The 16,205-nt window shown below is 42.1% G+C and overlaps 1 protein-coding gene across 1 annotated transcript in view; it reads right to left on the bottom strand.

The window, feature by feature from the left end:
• Window positions 1–16,205, bottom strand: part of ABLIM2 (actin binding LIM protein family member 2) — a 314,107-nt gene that overhangs the window by 19,943 nt on the left and 277,959 nt on the right. The gene's annotated exons all lie outside the window — the stretch shown is intronic.

Here is a 16,205-nt window from a genome sequence, read left to right as displayed (position 1 = left end):
GAGAAATACTGACCAATGACGCCCAAGATGTGCTCATTGGGAGACAAGTCTGGAGAGTTACTCACAGTAGCACGAGCAACGTGTGGCCTATCATTGTGGGATGTCACAGTCATCACCCTAATGTTTTGAGACCAGTGACAGTTTTAGAACTGATGCCTCCCATCTCCATCTTGACTCCTGATTTAAACAAAGTTTCCTTTCCTTTGGCATCTCATGAGTTAATTCCAGGTTTTGTTGCTCTGAGCAGGGTAGGTCATCTGTTGTTGCTTCGGGCCCACGCCCATTTAGGTTTACATACTGGAGCCTTCCTAGCAGACCTTGCTACTGTTGCAATCATTTCTACTTTGGCCACTCTGGTGGAAGGAACTGCTGAGGTATTGTCCTGTGCCCATCCACCTGATACTTTAGAGTCTGTCTGCTCTCCGTCTGTCTGAAGTTTGGTGTTTTGTATCCTTCTGTTTCTGTTTACTTCCCCCATCTGTCTTTCCTTTCCCTCTGTGTTTATTAGTGTAGTGGCGAGTCTAGTGTACTTGTCGGCCTACTCACTAGACAGGGTGAGTTTAGAGCCATTTGAGGGTCTAAGGTATCCTGCTCGCCAACAGGTTGAAAGCACCTGTATAAGGACGTTAGTGAGCTCAGGAATCAGCTTGGGATGAGTTCAAGAGGTGCCCCCTCACCCACTTCCTAGCGGCAGGGATTTCTGTTGTATCATGTTCCCGGTGTTCCCCCTTTTTGTGATGTTTTTTTTGTAGTGAGTCAGACGCCCGTTGGTCTTATCGCGTGTATCGCGCGTTATTTACAATATAGCAAAATAGAGTCTGGCTCACTTTTAGAGTGCTGGTGCCACCGAGGAAATATAATAACTCGGGCACACATAAAGGAGAGAAAAAAACAAAAGTAAAGCTTGAAGTTCAATCTGCTTGTCTTTATTGGTGCAAAGGTCAGAAAAAAATGTTTTTACAGTTCTAACGTTTCGGCCCCAATCCTGGACCTTTGTCAGAGACAATCTATATATGTGGCACCACAGGACTTCACGTGGAGAGCATGTCCACATCTATCCCATAGGATCCGTTTAGGAATTACACTATCTTCTGGAGTTCAGGCATATATCTTGATCTATAAACCAGGTCTCTGGCTATATCCTTTGCCCATGTCTCTCATGTGAAGGAACTCACCTGTCACTGATTCACTCTAGACTGAGGAGACATCTGTCCTATTCCTTGCTCTGTGAGATATTTCTTTTTTTTCATATATTGATCCCTATTTAAGGAACATACCTGCTTCATCCCCGTTCCAGATTGATGGGACTTGTGTCCATTTTTTCTATCCAGATATCTCCCCACGTATACACGCAAACACTGATGTGGATTTTGTGATTCTTACTGACCCAGACATTATATTCCAGATGACCTGGTCTTGTGTCAACATACTGACAGTGGACTACAGCAAAGGTACTCACCTTTCAGCCCAGGACTCTAACTACATTTGAAAACCTTTTTTCTCCCCAGCATTAGTCATATATAGATTGTCTCTGACGAAGGCCCAGGATTGGGGCCGAAACGTTAGAACTGTAAAAACATTTTTTTCTGACCTTTGCACCAATAAAGACAAGCAGATTGAACTTCAAGCTTTCCTTTGGTTTTTTTCTCTTTTATGTGTGCCCGAGTTATTTTTCCAATACGCGTTATATACAGACATCTCCTACTCCATGCGTGACATTGGGTTGAAAAAAAGCCCCTCAAACACTTTGGAGAAATGGGCGAACCACTGGTCATACCACCAAATCCATGTAATCCTGAGTGACCCTGAAATGAAAACTAAAGGAGTCTGATTATGCCACCCTACACCATAATCCCAAGAGTGGGACTGATGTGACGTTCCCATGTCATTACATTTCCCATGTGATCTTGTCAGATGCAAAGAATGGCAAGTAATGATCCATTCTGTGCTGCAAATGAAATTGGACCTCATATACCAAGCACAAACCATCAGAAGGTGTTTATATAAAATTAGGCTACAAGCCAGACATCCAGATAAAGGTGTCCAACTGACCTCACGCCACTGCTCTCAATAACCATCATCATGCAGAGCAATACAGGCTAGGAATGGAGGTCTATCCTCCTCAATAATGTGTCCCACTTTTGTCTTGGACACAATAATATCTCTATATTGGTCTAGTTGGGTACATCTGGGACACCATTGGTTGGCAATTACAAGGGAACTGCCAGCAGTGGATCTTGATGATTTTCCAAAGAGCATTCAGTGCGGCAGAACATTCTGCAAACAACCATGAATAACCTCATTGATAGCAGCCAAGGCTGTAAGTGCGGGGATTTCTGCACGTGGAGCTTATACTTGATAATGAATAATTTGAGATGTTTGCTTCCATTTTTTCATCATTTGCATATCAGTAACATGTCTATCCATCCTTTGATTTCCATCATTTCACAAATTTTCCTTCTGTGTGTTACAATTTCAATGTTGAGGAGTGTATATAAGTGAGAGAAGAGAACAGCTACAACGAAAATCCTTTTCTATGGAGGACCCACAATGTATAAACAATACACAGAAAGCCCATTCATCTGATTAGGGAATATGTAATGCTTTATTTATCCTGTGGAGGCATTGCAGGGAAATTGAACACTACCAAATAGATTCTCCCACATATTACATCTGATTTCTGGTGATCTTAGTACCAGCATAACCTGAGGTCAGCCTTCATAATAGAGGGTCTCCATTTTGATCATTAATTAAAGTCAAGGTTATTGGGTGATGTCCAATTGGGTTGTTTCTGTTGTCAATATATTCAAACACAAAATGGTAAAATGATCTAAATTGACCAAGGTTGGGCCATGGCATCATCAGGTAAAGTATCTGCCTAAGGTCAGGCTCCTCACATGGAAGAGGAATCCGTTGACTTTCAACTTGATCAGCCATATCACTCAACTTGTTCTACCTGTTTATACAGAAAGCTAAAGGTTAACTTTATTCAGGCCTCAAGTCCAGAGCAGGATGGGGCTGATAACAGAGATCAGTGCAAGAGCCATTAGTTACATGGCCTAGTTGCTACCGTCATGTAAGAGATGGACATACTGTCCCAATTCCCCCTCGAATACATCAGTGTTGTATAATTTAAAGTGTAATGTGTATTATGTCATGTGTTGTAGCGTTAGTAATATGCAATGTGAATTGTGATATTAAACATGTGATGCCAAATAAGAGGGCAAGACAGAGTTAATGTTTGGTACTAACCCATAGGAGGAGGAGTTTGAGTATAGGGACAGTGACAGTTTCCTGTCAGAACGTCATATAGGGCCCAGAATGTGACAAACAGAGCATAGGTCTGGTTAGTCAGCAGAGCCACATGACTTAGGTGTCCCTGCAGTGAGAGGAGATCAGGACAAAGGATAGTGAAATCTGGAACATCATTAGAGAGCACTGACAATAGGGTGCGCACCGCTGCGAAAGTTGGCGGCCCTCATGGAGGAAGAGGTAAGGCCAGGTGGAGAAGGTCACCAAAGCTTCTAAAAGAGACCCCGAGTCGGAGGCGAAACCTCACATCCTAGCCTAGATTATGGGCCATGGAAGGGCCAAGCAGCTCGAAGCCTTGCAGGCCCAGTTGCTGGTGTGTTCCCTACCAACTATGAGAAAATTCCTGACCCCGAAAGTAACCCCGATCCTTGAGAGGGAGACTCATACTACCAGGGTGTGCATTCGACAGCTTATGTACAAGAGGCTGGGACCAGGAGGAAAACCTGAGTCTGAGTGCGGTCGTCAAAAGACCAGTGAAAGGAATGGAGTCAGAAGCTGAGGAGGCCACGTTGTGATAGTTGCCCCCACTTTCTGAGAACATTTAAAGTTGCCCCAAGGCCACAATTCCGCAGGTCTAAGACAGACATGTCTAGGACTCCCCCACATTGAAGCTACGTATGTCTGAACTTGTTTGTTTACGCACTCTCTGCTGGATTGAGCAAGAGGGTTGCACACCCTTTGCCAAGAACTGAGCCAAATCCAGAATAGACTTTGCCCCTAAAGGACTGTCTGCCTATTGCATGGGCAGGACTGTGCCTCATCTTATGAGCTGATTTGAGAACTATGGACTGTGCCTTCGATATAATTGGCTACCATTCCAGGAATGGACTATACTTTATGGATCTTGGTTGAATGGGTCAAAGTTTCATGGTCTAATGGACCAACTAACCCAATGGACTCTTGCCGGATTAGAAGAGTGAACTTTATTTGTTGTGGTTCCAGGGTCCTAAATGAGTAGGACCCAATCTGTGTTACTCTAAAGAGGAAAGACGTCATCTGTGTGCTAGAGAAAAAACAGAAGAAGACGTGTTGATTAAAATGTTATGTTATGTGTGATGTAGTGCATTGGTGTCTTGCAGGTCTTCTAGATTGTCATAGAAGTGGGATATATAAGGAGATGGACATACTGCCCCTGTTCCCTATCGAAGAAAGTATAATGTAAAGTGCAATGTGTATTATGCCATGGTTATAGTGTTAGTAATGTGCAATGTGTATTGTTATATGTGATGTTATTGACGTTAAACACAGACGAATAAGCGAGACAGTGTTAATGTTTAGGACTAGCCCTTAGTGGGAGAGGCTGAAGTGCAGGGATGGTGACAGTTTCCTGTCAGAACATCAGATAGCGCCCACACGGGACAGAGACAGACCCTAGGTCTTGTTATTAGGCAGAGCCACATGACTTGGGTGTCCCTGCAGTGAGAGGAGACCAGGGCAAAGGATAGCGAGATTCGAAACATCAGAAGAGAAAGTGACCCACTTACAGAGCGATCTACAAGAGTTGGGTCAGAGGGTTGAGTGATCGAGTGGAGACTAGTCTTGAGACGGGACGCCTAGCAATATGGCCCCATTACAACTTTTAAAGGTAACAGGCCAGGATGGAACATACAAGGAGATGAAGTAAGTGTCAGAGAGCTTGAAGCTAAGCTCGGCCATATTGGTAAATCAGTCCTCTACGAGGCAGATATGACGTGGAACCGCAAGTAGACTAGATGACTTACTGACTGTACTGTTATACCAAGTAATTAAAAGTAATTACAAATCACGTGGAAACTAACTCTACAAATATGTATCCTTCAATAATTTATGTTCACATTCTTACCGTACTTTTTCTATAAATTCATCTTTTAACCTTCTAGAAAAAAAAGGTTTTTTTAAGAATACTTTTAAAGTAAGGTACATTTTAGTACCCATTTCAGTATTTTATTTGGGAATTGTATCACGATCTGTTCCCTAATGTAGGGTTAATATCAGAATCGCTCACAGTCTGGAATAAGGCAGGGAGGAACACACTGAAACCTTCACAGCATCATGCCGATCATCACTCAGGTCACACACAATTTCAGAGGCTCCTTTGTGGATATTGTGTCCAGAAAATATAGGGGTGGATTTGGGAGCTCGTTACTCGCAATGTAGCCTAGAGCAAGAACTGTATGGAAAACTCACTCAACATGTAAAAAGTATTAATATGTGGGGAATGCTGCTGCGGTGAGATCATACTTGCAAAAGTAACCGCATCGTATGGTCTTTATTTCCTTTAATACAAAACTTTGGCAAATTCTCCTTGTATCCTGTGAAATGAGGACAGTTTAAGTCAATTCTGAAGAACGGGATGTAATCAGTAAAGTAATAAGGACTTAGGTAGATGTAACATCGTGATCAGGAAAATTGTGAGGATCAGAGGTGAAGAGTTGTGATTAAACATGATCGAACCCTGAGGAAAGGCTTGGCCATATTCTGGAGTAGACACGCGACTCAAGAGCTCCTTGCATCTTCCCTCACATAGCACCTTTTAGATTGCAAGAAATCTCTGGATGTCGTCAGGAAACGTCTTCAAAAGACCTGAGACCGCAGATCTGTCTTTTACATTTCTGCTACAAGTGAAGTACCCAAGTGGAGCTGCTAAAGGGGATGTTTTGCCAGTCTGTATATATTAGAGTAGGTGCTCAATCGCTTCTGGTGCACACTAAGGCCACATCCAAGGATCACAGTAAAACATAGGTGTACTTGAGGAAAAAGAGATACTGTATACCTGGTGTTATATTACTGAGGGAGTGATGCACGAGGCAAGGGTATGAAGGATGCCAAAGAAAGAATCCGTGCGTCAGACGCCTTCCTATCAGGTTTTGCACACCCACAGGACATAGTATGGATGGTGATGGTGACACCAACAGTGATCCATATTAGTGGGCTCATTAGTGCCATCCACAGTCCCTTCCACTAATGCCAGAAACAGTAACTCGCATGGGGACCAGCCACACTCCCCTCAGGGACAACAGCCGCAATTCCCAATAAGTACCAACCACAGATTCCTTATTGGTGATAATAGTCAAGTGCCCCCATTCGTACTATCCACAGGTCCCTTAGCCATAATAGCCACAATGCCCCCATTAATATTTACCTGTTTTTGACCCAACAGCCACAGTGCTCTCATTAGTGTCAATCACCGGTCCATTTTTAACAAAAGCCAAGTGTCCCTATTAATACTAACCACAGTCCTTTATTAATAACAGCTACAGTGCCTCCATTAGTGTCAGTCACAGGACCCTAGTTAACAAAAGCCAAGTGCCCTTATTAATTATAACCAGTCCTTTATTAATAATAATAGCCACAGTGCCCCCATTGGTGGCAGTCACAGGTCCTTTACTAGTAACAACAGACACAGTGACCACATTAGTGTCAGTCACAGGTCCCTTACTAGTAAGAGCAAACACAGTGCCCCCATTAAAATCCGTCACAGGTCTCTTACTAGTAAGAACAGCCACAGTGCCCCCATTAGTAGCAGTCACAGGTCCCTTACTAGTAACAACAAACATATGGCCCCCATTAGTATCATTCACAGATCCCTTACTAGTAACAACAGCCCCTGTGCCCCCATTAGTAGCAGTCACAGGTCCCATAATGATAACAGTAGGAAGAGGGCATCCATTAATGACACCACATGTCTCTTCTATTCAAATGATTTTTATTAGGTTTTGTAGTTAACAAATCTTGAAATCATGCGTTACAAAATTTAAGGACATATAGATAGTAATAACAAGGTTAAGAAAATGCACATATTTTGACCCCCCAGTTTGTTAGTGTTGATACATCAAGCAGTATATTTTGTTGGTCAAATCAATTGCTTATGAATCAACTTTTTGCAAAACATAACTAAACAACAAATAAAATTAACAACTTCCTGACATGGATTGCGTAGACAGTCCAGCAAATTTGCGAGATCAGAAACATATAATTCTAGTGAGTTTTAGATCAGGGAGACATCAAAGACTGGAGCTTCAGGCCTGGAATTATCAGTGAGCTTGTATTGCTCGAATATAGTTAGTGTTTTCTTAACGTCAGTTGGGCTATATAGTCTGTCGGTGATTGGGCTCTGGCCATGGGTCCCATTTGGTGAGGTACTTTGTTTGAGTATTATTTTTTATGGCATAGTAGTACTCTAAAGTTTTATGTAGAGTTAGTTTCTCCTTAGCTTCTTGAATATTAGGAGCTTTCTCACTTTTCCATTTGGATGCAATGAGATTAGTGGACACTAATAGAATATGTATTACTATGGGCCTAAAATGTTTAGGTATCGCTTCGATGTTTAAGAGAAGAAGAACTAATTCTGGAGTTAGAGCTACATCTAGCTGTGTAATGGACCTTATAAGTGATTGAATGTCTCTCCAGAATTTCTTAATTTTTGGACACGACCAAAATATGTGAGTTATGTTGCCTGAATTTCCACAGTTTCTCCAGCATTTGTTTGAGGTATCTGGGTTAATTAAATGCAATTTATGGGGTGTGTAATACCATCGGGTTATTATCTTATAATTGGTTTCTATAAGAGCAACGCAAGGTATATTTTTGTAGACTGTGGCCAATGACTTTTGAAATCTTTCTTCAAATTGATTTTCTGGGATTTTTAACTCGATTTTCCACTTTTCCAAGTGTTTTAAGTTAAGGAGATTTGTGTCTTCGTTATAAATGTGGTAGATATATTTGGTTTTCCAAGTGTTTTGATTATTTGGATTCTTTAACCCTTTCACGACCGGCCGATTTTTCGCTTTCCGTTTTTTTTTTTCGCCATTCTTTTTCTGAGAGACGTAACTTTTTTATTTTTCAGTCAATATGGTCATGTGAGGGCTCATTTTTTGCGGAACGAGCTGTACTTTTAAATGAAACCATCAGTTTTACCATATTGTGTACTAGAAAATGGCAAAAAAATTCCAAATGCTGAAAAATTGCAAAAAAAGTGCGATAGCACTATGGTTTTTGAGATATTTTATTCACTGTGTTCACTATATGGTAAAACTGATGTGTGGGTGTGATGCCTCAGGTCAGTGCGAGTTCGTAGACACCAAACATGTATAGGTTTACTTTTATATAAGGGGTTAAAAAAAAATCGGAAGTTTGTCCGAAAAAAGTGGCGCACGTTTTACGCCATATTCTGTGACCCGTAGCGTTCTCATTTTTCGGGATCTTAGGCTCAATGACGGCTTATTTTTTGCGTCTCGAGCTGACGTTTTTAACGGTACCATTTTTGCGCAGATGCTACGTTTTGATCGCCTCTTATTGCATTTTGCGCAAAAGTTGTGGCGACAAAAAAACGTCGTTTTGGCGTTTGGAATTTTTTTGCCGCTACGCCGTTTACTGATCAGATTAATTGATTTTATATTTTGATAGATCGGGCGTTTCTGAACGCGGCGATACCAAATGTGTGTATATTTTTTATTTTTTTAACCCTTTAATTTTCAATGGGGCGAATGGGGGGTGATTTGAACTTTTAGGTTTTTTTGTTTTTTTTTAATTTTTTAAAACTTATTTTTTTACTTTTTTTTTTTTATTTTACTAGTCCCCCTAGGGGGCTATTGCGATCAGCATTCCGATCGCTCTGCAGTATCTGCTGATCACAGCTGGAAGGCTGTAAACAGCAGATACGCTGTCTTTCTCTTTTGCTGTGCCCCGGGCACAGCGAAAGTGAAACCAATTCATGTGTAGTACAGGAGTCATCACATGACCCTGTACTACCATGACAACTATCGGGAGTCACGTGATCGCGTCACGTGACTTCCGGTTTCGGCGGTAAGTAAAAACTTTACCGCGATTGCGCTTATAATGGCGCTGTCATGTATTGACAGCGCCATATAAGGGGTTAATCGGCACGAGCAGATAACGATTCTGCTCGTGCCTAGCAGGCACACATCTCAGCTGTGAAAATCAGCTGAGATGTGTGCCGATCGCGGCATGCTGCCGCCGGAGGACCGCGGGCAGTAAGATTATGTCATTTAGGACGTAATTTTACGGCCCGCGGTCGTTAAGGGGTTAAGAGAGCTGTGATGTTACTTGGAAGGTGGAGGGTGGTGCTAGGTTTCATGAATATTTTTTCTATTATCTTCCAAGTTTTCTTATTTGACTTTGTTAGTTTGAATTCTTTTGCTAAGTCTTGGTAGGGTTTCAGCTTATCGTTATCGAGTATGTCTGAGATTAAGCATATTCCCTTGGATTTCCAGTAATTGAGCTTTAATCTTGGTGAGAATGCAGAAAGCGTTTCGATCTTCATCCAACCTATTGATTCAGTGCCGTGTATTTTTCTAGATTGGGCTCCAAATTTCCTCCATGTTATTATTGAGTTCCTGGTGATGACCTCCTTAGGTAGTCGCTTTTTAGAGTCGCATAGGTAGGCCACCACCAGGTCTCCAACTTCTATATTTGGACAGTAAGAATCTTCAAGTCCCACCCATGCAGGTTTATCATCTCTGTTCCAATACTTCTGGCTGCTTTTAATAGTCGTTGCTTGATAGTAGGCCATTATGTTTGGCATCCCCAACCCCCCATTGATTCTGTTTTTGTTTAGGGTAGATTGTGCTACTCGAGGTTTAGTTTTACCACATACAAAAGATGTTAGTTGAGTTTGGAGTTTTTGTATAAGCTTCTTCTTGATTGGTAATGGGATAGTTCTGAATATATAAAGTAGCTTGGGAAGTTCCAGCATTTTGTATGTGTTTATTTTTCCTAACCAGGAAAGCTCTACTTTGGATAGATGTTGTAGATCTTTTTGGATGGTATTATAAATGTCAGTAATATTCTGGTTAGCGCAGTCCTTTGTGTTTTTTTCCTAAATAAGACATGCTGTCCACATTCCACTGAAATTTGATTTCCGATTGTGGGACTTTTAATAGATCCTGATCCAGATTGAGGTGCATAGCCTGGGTTTTATCCATATTGACCTTATATAATGAGACCCTTGAGAATTCTTTAAAAACTTCCAAGGTCTGTTTGACCGAGTTCAGTGGATCCGTTAGAGAGAGTAGGATGTCATCTGCGAAAAGTGACACTTTGAATTGTCTGTTATTAGCAGGGACGCACCTAATCCGGCTGTCCATCCTGATCACCTCCGCCAAGGGCTCAATAAAAAGATCGAACAATGATGGGGAAAGAGGACACCCCTGCCTTGTTCCATTCGAGAGGTTGATTTTACCCGAGAAGAGACCATTTGTTAAAATTCTTGCAGACGGGTTTGAGTAGAATGATTTTATAAGGTCTAATACCCTCCCATTGAAGCCAAATTTTTTTAAAGTTTGAAGTAAGTAGTTCCACTGAACCCGGTCAAATGCCTTCTCAGCATCAATTGTGATAAAGACTGTGGGAGTCTTAGTTTTCCCTGAGTGAGTGAGTAGGTTTAGGATTCATCTGGTAGCGTCTTCTGCTCCTCTGTTCGCAATGAACCCCACTTGATCTTTGTGTATAAGGTTCGGTACTATTTTTTGTAGTCTGGTGGCTAGGGTTTTTGCCAATATTTTCAGGTCAGAATTTAGGAGCAAAATGGGTCTATAGTTTCCAATGAGGTCTCTGCCTCCCTTTTCTTTATACAAAACTGATATAGTGGCTTCTTGCATCTCCTCAGGTAATTTTAAGCCTAGTGATAGTTCATTGATGAGGGTGGTTAAATATAGGGTTAAGATTGTAGCAAACTTTTTGTAGTACTCATTGGGAATTCCATCTGGTCCTGGTGCTTTATTTTGCTTTAGAGAGTTTATTGTAGCCATTATGTCACTGTATTTGACACCACGTGTCTCTTATTAGTCACAAGAGCCACATTGCCCCCATTAATTTCAGTCAAAAGCCCCTTCTTAATAAAAAAAAACAGTACTGTCATTAGTACCAGCCTCCAGGTCCCTTAATACTAATAACAGCCACAGGGCCTCATTGGTACCATCCTCAGGTCCCTTTATGCAGTAACAACCACAGTGTCACCATTAGTGTCAGGAATTGTTTTTAATATCATCCACAGTGCCCCGATCAGTGTCCACCAGTAACATTGACTCTGGGGAGGTCATACTGTTCAGCTACGTGCAAATATTACATGTGACTCTTTCACAAATTTACCTATGATTCTCTGCAAAAATAAACTGGGTAGTATTTCACATGAATGATGATATGCTGGAATGGTCTGTACATGGAGAATAAAATGTATTGCGACAACTATTCCTCATGTTATGGGGTAAGTGGCTTACTCCTGCAGAGAGGCCACTGGGGGATTCATCTGCTCCCCCGTGGGCCAGTCTAAGCCTCATTAGTACTAGCCACAGTTGCCTTCTTGCTAGTAACATGTCACGTTTGGTATGGGGAAATACCAGACGAATGGCGAAAGGGGGGAGAGGGAAACCCTGTCTCTAGGGAAGGGGGAAGATGGTGACCCCTGATAAAACCAACCACTGGCCCCTAGATCCCCTGACGTCCCTAGATAGGTTTTGCACCTATACACCGATCAGGGTACCTAGGCCCTGGCTGACCCTGAAATAGGCCCTAGGTAGTGACCGGATGGGATGAGCACTAGTCAACCCCATTAAGACCTAAAGAGCACACAGGGAAAACAAACCGGGGAATGCAAATGGACAAGTTAACTGCAAGATGATTTTGGGAGAATGACAGCAGCATACAACCATGTGTTTGACAAACTCTATCACCGGCAACAAACCAAGGGGAAATGCAGGTATATATAGATAGAGAGAAAGGGGATAAGGATTTGCAGCTGAATTGCCAAGATATCTGCAGGGTCCAAAAGGAAAAGAGTTAACCCTAACTGGGAAGATACAGAGAACTCCATTCACACCAAGGAAGAAAGAATGGAATATCAAGGAGCCGTATGTGCAGGAATGCCTACTTTGCCACCTGGGAAAACCGGCCTGATCCAAAGCCCTGATAGTAGTGGCATGGTTTGCTTCTATGGTATATGCACCCTTGCTATTAAAATATATTTCACAGATGGTGGCCTGAGGATGCCCCAGTGTATTATATTATCAGAAGCAGCGCAGCATGAAGGTCCCAACTTTTGAAGGTCACTTTGCTAATCCCTTATAGTCCCCCTTTCTTTGGACTGTGTATTGATTCAGGTGTTCAGCATCATGAAGTCCCTGCATTACCGTTCCCATCACTCATTGCTGTCGTATTATTTCTCCCCCGTGAACTCCATGAGTCTTTGATCTTTTCTGAACGGCATAAGCCAAAGCTACACCTGCTCTAAGAAGAGTAGATGAATAAACATCAGAGCAGCGAAGGATCTTTAAGTAGTTACACATCTTATAAGAAGAGTTAACGGGTCTCTTATCTGTCCAAAACAAACCAAATGTCCCCAAACACAAGTTCCAATAAAAGGGGACACTGTTGACCTATGCGTATGTTTGCTGTCAACAAGTCCCCACCCGTTATCGGATAATGCAATGCATCCATTCATTAATTCCAGATGTACAAGCTTTTCTCACATTTCTTATACTTGTCAGATGTCTTTTTTTGTATAATCCTGGCTTAAAATAAGAAATGACGCTGCGAAAGCAAAATCGCTTGCTGAGTAATGAGGAGAGGAACACATTGAAGTGTTTAAGGGAATGAGTACCAATCTGAACAAACAAAGAATCGTGAGTGATGTCCAAAATCTTTGGAGGCTGCTTGGCATGCTGGGGAGATTATGGGAAGGACAAAATGGAAAATAGAATTTTTTAGGTTTTTGTGGGCATCAATAAGGACCCCATTCAGTATATTTACAGTGAAACCAACGAGACTTTTATAGATAATTAACAGTTCTACTAATTATTCTAACCAAACAGCACATAAGTGTACTCTTCACTCTTCTTTTATCCCCCCCCTGTACTGCTGAGTTCACCCTTTATTTCAGCTCCTTTGTTGTGTATTTTCTCTTCAAATTTCCTTTTTCCCATTTCAGAACTTTGCTATTTCACTGAGAGGCGTAAAAAGTGAAAAAGAAAATTCTGGGGCCCCTTTCATGTAACCACTTGGATGCTGTAGTTACTGTTCACCATGGAATCTAAGGGGGTTAAACGGATAAAATCAGAGCTAGTTCCAATCACAGCAGTTACCGGTGGGTGTCTGCCATGTGAAATAGTCGGGACCTGTTGAGTATGGAGCTAGTGAGTTGGCTTCATACAACTCCTTCCAACTTCTGCCATACACATATGGAAGATGTCAGCAGAAGTGGGTGGATATTTGGAACCGGATGGGGTCATTGTGCATTGGCTTGTCCCTCAACTCTCATGCCTCCTATTTAGAGATGAGCAAACCCGAAGTTTGGTGTTTGTACCAAACACAGACTTTAAAAAAAACAAAACAGAGTTCATGTTCGGCGTTTGGGTGCTTTATGTATGCAATCCACTAGAGCGAGCATCGTTGTGATTGGGTACGCTCAGTCGTCAGCCCAGTGTGAGCCTGCAGTGTTTGAATGGCTCTCACTGGGGGTAACAACAGTGTGATCGGATGTAGAGTGCACCCCCTCAAAAAAAAATTTAAAAACCAAATCAACCTGACCCAGGAAGGATCTGTGTTATGATTCAGGGCCTGAGGGGGTTAAAAAAATGCGGAATCCCAAATGGTAACAGAGTGGCTGGAACCTTAACGGATTGCAGACCTAATCCTGCCACACATTTAGAAGTAGCCGTTGGACGAGCCTACGATGACCTAGTCGTCTCGTCGCAGCCGGAGAACTAAATATTCTCACAGATAGAAATATAAGAACGCTAATCTGCCTCGGAGCAGTCCTCAAAGATAGATAGATAGCCCCCCACACGTAAAAGCTACGGTAATATAGAAAAACACAATACAAAGCCAGAAAAGACAGATTCAGAAAAGGTGAGGCCCAAACTATCTTTATAGAAAAGGATCGGAAGGAGCAAATGTCTGCAGATGTAAAAAACCCTAATATATACCAGCACTTCTGATATGGAAAAATCCTGAGGTCACACAACCTCTCCCCTACTGTATCAGCACTCTGATGTTACTGGGATCCAAAAACACTAATACAGATGAGGGACTGAATTAATACCAAGCATGACAAACACAATACATTGCAGAATCATGGAGCTAAGTATACAGACACTCCCAGCAGTGAATGATCCCATTCCACGAAGAACTCCACAAAACAAAATAGAAATCAAGCATTAGTATGAAAGCAGAAAAAACAACAAAAAAGTGGAAAACAAACAGCAGAGGTACAAAGACTACTTATCTGAGAGGAGTTCTGGTAGTGAACAGAGCTGGTTACAGAATGTCCTTAACATACAGGAGACCATTGAGCACCGGCAAGTAACAAGAGAAAACTACTCAGTTAAATAGCCCAATCTGACACTGATTGTCAGTCCTCCACAGGTGTGTGGCTTTCATTCCACACATCAACTGCACTGCCAGCACTGACCACAAGAGGAAGCCTCAAACTGGAAAACGTATTCACAACAGATCTGTTTATGGCTGGTTGCATGTGGGTGGAGACCCGAATTCCCCAATTAATGACTTCCATTAGGGTTCAGGTTAAGTCCGGGTCCCAAACCGAACTTTATCTAAAGTCCAGCTGAACCCACCGAACTAAACCTCCACGGATCCACTCATCTCTACTCCTATTGTAGCCACTGATTCCATGCCAAGATAATGTATAAAATAAAATGTTAAAAAAACTCACATTTTCTTTACAAAGTATATAAACTAAGCAAAAATTGATAAATAAATGTATAACTCAATATATGCAATTTAAATACCTGTGTTCAGCTAAAGGATTAATATGCACTAAAGCCAATTTATTAATTCCATTTCTTTGAAACATTAAATATCTACAACAAAAGTGAAATAAAGAGACTAGAATTGAAATAAAAAAAATAATTTGACTGTTAGTGGCTGAAAAAAAGAATAAAAACAGAATATGAAATGTTAATAAACCATGATCCCGGATTTTTCCTTCTGCTGGAAGTTGTTCTATATTGTAGTCATTTATTCAAACAGGTTGTAGATGTATTTCAAAAAGGTTTTCTGTGTTGGACAATTCCCTGTTAGAAGAGTCTCATGTGAATCAGCTGAACACAAAAAGTAAACAAACCTAGCAGTAAATGTTTAATTTCCTCCGCAAATATTGGTCTGTATAATTCAGAATAGGACAGGTCCTCCAGAATACACAGTCACTTCAATGACAGGCTATGGTTTAGTACATATGTGACAAGCAGCATTAATCACTAGTGGAGGTATTATCAGAAGGGGTCTGACAAGTCGTGCTTTGTATCCTATGTGGAACGCTCACCGCCGCGGATGGTGAAGCGGCGAGCTGAAGTGGACCCAGTGGACCACAGGGAGACACCGGACCTACCCTTATGTGGTGTATAGGACTGGGACTGTGGCAGCTGAGCCCCCAGGACAAGGGCAGGCACAGGAGCAGACAGGACAGAGTCTCAAGTGCAGACAGGGACCACCAAGGTGGCTCAAGGCAGACAGCACAGGCAGGACGGACAGGCAGAGTCTTTCGCACCAGAAAGGTGGGTCGGACTGGTAGCAGGTACAGGCGGGGCAGGACTGGAATCAGGTACCAACAGGCAGGAAGGGCTGAAACCAGGTGCCAATAGGCAGAACGGGCTGGAACCAGGTACAGGACAGGACTGGAACCAGGTTCCAGTAGGCAAAATGGAACCAGGTAAAAGCAGGAATGTTGGTGGAGACCTTCAAGGGGTCTCTCTCAGGGTCTCGGAGGAGGATTCCAAATCAGGTCTGCGCAGATGTTTATGAATCAGGAAAATGACCACACAGAGACGTATCTCTATTTGGGAGAAGCACAGTAGAGGTCTTCTAACCCTTGTATTCAAAACATTGCATACATATATACAGCTTACTCAGTACATCCACGTTATCTATTAACCAACCAAGTA

The sequence above is a fragment of the Anomaloglossus baeobatrachus genome, chromosome 1, assembly GCF_048569485.1.
Source record: "Anomaloglossus baeobatrachus isolate aAnoBae1 chromosome 1, aAnoBae1.hap1, whole genome shotgun sequence".
NCBI classification, from domain to species: Eukaryota; Metazoa; Chordata; class Amphibia; order Anura; family Aromobatidae; genus Anomaloglossus; species Anomaloglossus baeobatrachus.
This window is presented reverse-complemented; position numbering and strand designations above follow the sequence as displayed.